Raw genomic sequence first — 5467 nt, forward strand, 5'->3', positions numbered from 1 at the left:
TCCTCCCCTTATCAGTACTGACACATACGCGTACTTATGGCACCCCTTATGTCTCTATTATAACTCATGATTCATAATATAACTCATGACTAATAATATAACCAACGATTAATAAAACAACTAAAAATGAATAATACAACTAATGATTAATACAATAACTAATGATGAATAATACAACTAATGATTAATAAAATAACTAATTATTAATAAAATAACTCATAATGAATAATATAACTAATGATTAACAATATAACTAATGATTAATAATATAAGTTATGATTAATGATTTAACTAGTGATTAATAATATAACTAATGATTAATAGTTAAAGCTCAGAAATCCAAATCCATCAATATGAACAATGTGCTTAGCTGGAAAGTCCAAGTAGAGTGTCTGCTCCAGTGTCCAACAACACCTCTATTTCCTACACAGACTCAGGGTTATTAGAGTTACCAGAGAATAATGCTCCTGGTCTTCAGGGGAAAGCCCTCATTGATCTACTCTGGTTGCGCGCAATTGGCTGCGCTTAATTGGCGCATTCACAATGGTTCGATGGGTGAGTGAATTCATTGGGACAGTGCAACAGCCGTACTGGGGGACTCAGTCAGCTGTAGCCCAACAGCACGTACTGGGGGACTCAGTCAGATGTATCCCAACAGCACATACTGGGGGACTCAGTCAGCTGTAGCCCAACAGCACGTTCTGGGGGACTCAGTCAGCTGTAGCCCAACAGCACGTACTGGGATACTCAGTCAGCTGTAGCCCAACAGCACATTCTGGGGGACTCAGTCAGCTGTAACCCAACAGCATGTACTGGGACACTCAGTCAGCTGTAACCCAACAACACGTACTGGGGGACTCAGTCAGCTGTAGCCCACTTGGGTGCTGCTATAGAGATTCATTAGTAGTGTCCGCCCATGAAGGCTTGATGTCATTTGCCACAGATAAATCGACGTAGCAATTTCATAGTTGTTTATCGTCTTCTAGTTAGCTAGTTGAAAAGTCATCATGAATCATGTCAACAATCGCCTAGCAAATTATTTTCAAACTTGTTGAGATAAAACATATTGGAGCTCATCAACCACTGAACAGACCTCAGTTAAAATAGAGCAAGTTAGAAAATAATTAAACCTGAGTTTGGATGGAACTTTGGATGGAACTTGTGTGACAAAGTGAAAATGTAGTTTCCATCAACCTCACGCGCAATGTAGATATCAAAGAACGCCGCAGTTCGTGGGTAGAGTAGTGGGTGAAACCATTCACTTCAGGAAAAGGTGTGATATTGTTACCCTCCCAATGAGCTTATCATATAAACTACAACGCGAAAAGTACGGTTTACTTCACTTTTAATCATGTCGGCACAGGTAGCAGACGTTTACAGTCTTTCTTTAGTTTTTGATCCTTACTCTTCCCAATCAGTGTTGCCAACTCCTCAGTAAGGAAAGTAGCTATTGGCTGTCCTAAAAGTCATATAATTGTGATGTATGCTGTAGGAGAGTGGAATAACGTCGTGGGAGAGACACATTTTTTGTTGTTGTAAAAAACATCCTGAATATGTTTAGAACTACAAATGAACTTTCTTCTGTCGATTATTTTTTTTATGTCACAATTCCAACCCTCTTCCTTTATCCGGGCTTGGGACTGGCAAAAGTGACCCAAAAGAGACACTCTGGCGAAGTTACTTTGTGGGTGTTTTTTGTTTTTAAGTTTAGTTTTTTACATTTACATCCCGCCCTGATTGTAAGCCAGGGCGGCTTCCCGCATGCGCGATTCATTTGCAGTCTGGACGCGGAGGGGTGAACGTCTCCTGCTCTGACTGCTGCTGGGAGGGACTGCTGCGCGAGGACTCGGCCGCAATATTGTTCCCAATTCACTTAAACTATATTTCTTTATTTCCAATGGGCTTCACCAGAGTATCCCATAGCCGCAATATTGTTCCCAATTCACTTAAACTATATTTCTTTATTTCCAATGGGCTTCACCAGAGTATCCCATAGTGTCTGGAATACAACTGTATTAAGCCCCTTACATCCACCCCCCTGCAAAAACGACATGTTGTCTCAAACATTTCACTGGCCTCAAAACAAACAGAATATGTAAGTACTGGTCATGAGAACAACAGAGAAAACTGGCCTAACAGCCATATAACTATCTAGACGTGTCCCGTCTGCCTTTATGGGCAAAAACGCAACCCCCACTAAACATTATCACACTGACTAGTAAAGGTAAACGAGAAAATATATACACATCAGAACATCTCTAGTTGGTATCCTGCTAAGAGCTTGGCAGCCCTAAAGTGTTATAGGTTAGAATTTCTCTGGGCCTCCTGCGGGCTGAACGGAGGGGCAAGGTCATGGGTTACCCCAATGAATCAGTGTCCACTTCGTGATGAGATGATTGAGTCTGCGTAAAGAATCACCAGCAGCAAGAGCAGCGAAATTGATGAATATACAGAGAAGAGAGTTGGCCCGAGAATTGAACCCTGTGGCACCCCCATAGAGACAACAGGCCCTCCGATTTTACACCCTGACACACATTATCAGAGAAGTAGTTGGTGAACCAGGTGAGGCAATTATTTGAGAAACCAAAGCTGTTGAGTCTGCCAATAAGAATGTTGTGATTGACAGTCGAAAGCCTTAGCCAGGTCGATGAATACGGCTGCACAGTAATGTCTCTTTTCGATGGCGGTTATGATATCATTTAGGACCTTGAGCGTGGCTGAGGTGCACCCATAACCAGCTCTGAAACCAGATTGCATAGCGGAGAAGGTACGGTGGGATTCGAAATGGTCGGTAATCTGTTTGTTAACTTGGCTTTCGAAGACCTTAGAAAGGCAGGGTAGGATAGATATAGGTCTGTAGCAGTTTGGTCTAGTGTCTCCCCCTTTGAAGAGGGGGATGACCACTGCAGCTTTCCAATCTATGGTAATCTCGGACGATACGAAAGAGAGGTTGAACAGGCTAGTAATAGGGGTTGCAACAATTCCGGCCAATCATTTTAGAAAGAGAGGGTAGGGAAGGATGAGGAGGAGATCAGATCCTCACTTCTCATTGCCGTCCACCTCATTGTCAGTGCCATGGACGGTGAGATAGAGAGCAGTTTTCACAGGATTCTCTGTCAGGATTTGGCCAGGGTTGTTCCGGGTTTTGGTCACTAGATGCCCCCATTGTGCTTTTTGACCTTATGTTTTTTCCCTTGATTCCCATTATTATTTGCACCTGTGCCTCGTTTTCCCCTGATTGTATTTAAACCCTTAGTTTCCCTCAGTTCTGTGCTCTGTGTTTGTATGTTAGCACCCAGCCCTAGTGTTCTGTGTATTCTTGTCGATTCCGGTGGACGCTCTTGTGGAATTCTGTTTTTCTTTTTTGAGTATCTCTTGAGGCTTTTTTGTGCTATACCTACCACCTTTTGGATTTGCCATTTTGTATTGAAGGACTTCTCCTTTTTACTTTATTAAATACACCGTCTTAAGTACTGCTGTGTCTGCCTCATCTTCTGGGTTCTGCTGACTATTCGTGGCTCAGTTGGTTAAGTGACTGTTTCTCACTCCGGAGACCCAGGTTCGTAACCGGGTCCTGACAATTCTCCAGTTATTATTTGATCAGTTCCTGGGAAACTAGGTTCACTACTGTGGTTTTATGTGTGTATATTTATTCATTCAGGAATGACAGATGAGGGTCTCTCTGTGTTCGGATCCTGTTGCAGTCCTCCAGTCTTACAGACCCTGCAGATCCTGGTGAGTTCACACCTGCTTGATTGAGCCTCCTGTCCTGTATGACCTGGAGTTCATTTTTCTAGGTTTTTGTTTATGTAAATGTATTTGGGTTTATGTAAAGATATTGGGGGTTTATGTAAATGTATTGGGGTTTATGTAAATGTATTTGGGTTTCTGTGGCAAATGACATCAATCCTTCTAATGCGGACACTACTAATGAATCTCAATGGCAGCACCCAAGTGGGCTACAGCTGACTGAGTCCCCAGGCGAGCCTCTCCATAACAGATCACTGAGGGAGGCTGAAACAGCTGCATTAGGGAGCTGCCTTTCCTCAAATCAAATTGACCAAAATAACAGTACAACAGGGAACGAGCATGTACTGTGTGCTTTATTAGCTCAAGCAATTACAAATCAAATGTGTTTGAATGAAATCCAGAATTACATGCAGAACAGCGCCATCTCCAGGATAGTGGTGGGGCTGCCCTGAATGATGTATTGCATCAAAGTATAGGTCACATCATAACACGTTTATAAGTAATTTAGGAGTTTCTTAAATGGAGGCCACCGATCTCAAATCTAAGGTAATTTAACCTTTAAAAGTAATTTACTTTATCATTTACTAAAGAGATTTGATTAATCATTTTGCTCAGTGTAATTTCCCTTAATTTAAAATGAGTAACACCAATTACACACTTTATTTAAACACACAATTATCACAGGAATCATAACATGTATGACATACTAAAAGGGTCTGATTAGCTAATTATTTTATTTAATATAGACCCCTCTCCTGATAACAGTTTGCCACTGGAAATAATACTTAAGGTCCTTGTATATCTTTGTAATGAGTGATCTACAAGGCTGTAACACTAATGATATTAAATACATTTGTTTATTTTATAGCATTCAAAATAATATCTCTAAATCTCCAAAATAACTCATCAATACTGGGACAAGCCTATTTGCTTCTAAGTATTTTAAACAATGCATACAAATCATGTTTTTCAGTATAAAGGACTTTCATTATGTTTCACATTGATAAACAGTTCAATATCAATTAAAACATGTATAATGTCTAACTATTTGTCATTTTAAAGTGTTTTTCATTGTTGCAAATTCTAGGGATGCAGATGCCACATTAATTCCTGCGCTGCTTGTCCTCCAGGTGCAGCATGTGGCAGCAGGGAGTGGGGAGACCCTCTGAGAGATGCAGGTCTGGCTGTTCTGACTGAGGAGGAGCTGTATCAGAGGACAGAGAGTCTCTTTGGTCACTCTGAAGTTACACTGAAGAGAGAGGAGGACACACTGAGGACAGAGATGAAGGACCAGCCTGGATACCTTCCTCTAGTCATGAGTATCACTGTGAAAGGCCTGGCCTCTTTACTGTAAGGAGGGAGAGAGAGAACATGCAACTTGTAAATCCTGTTTGAACTGATACACTCAGTATTTCATTCCATGTCTTACTCCTGCACTAGTTGAGCTGAAGAACTAGTGATCAACAGTGAATGTATCCTTGTAATGTTTTCAGTAAAGTTCAACAAACGATATCAGACGTTCCGACCTCCAGTCATCTAGTCATTATATAATACAACATAAAGTGGGACATTACAGAGGGGGGGGGGGTAGTTTATTAGGATCCCCATTAGATAATACAACATAAAGTGAGACATTACAGAGGGAGGGGGGTAGTTTATTAGGATCCCCATTAGATAATACAACATGAAGTGGGACATTACAGAGGGGGGGGGGGTA

At 41.3% G+C, this 5467-nt stretch overlaps 1 long non-coding RNA gene across 1 annotated transcript; it reads left to right on the top strand.

The window, feature by feature from the left end:
- The first annotated feature begins 168 nt into the window (after window positions 1-168).
- Window positions 169-5262, top strand: LOC135532536 (uncharacterized). Its single transcript, XR_010454358.1, has 3 exons — window positions 169-3559; window positions 3662-3735; window positions 4881-5262. It is a non-coding gene; the product is annotated as an uncharacterized LOC135532536 (long non-coding RNA).
- Window positions 5263-5467: the final 205 nt, after the last annotated feature.

This window comes from Oncorhynchus masou, unplaced genomic scaffold, assembly GCF_036934945.1.
Source record: "Oncorhynchus masou masou isolate Uvic2021 unplaced genomic scaffold, UVic_Omas_1.1 unplaced_scaffold_1899, whole genome shotgun sequence".
NCBI lineage: Eukaryota > Metazoa > Chordata > Actinopteri > Salmoniformes > Salmonidae > Oncorhynchus > Oncorhynchus masou.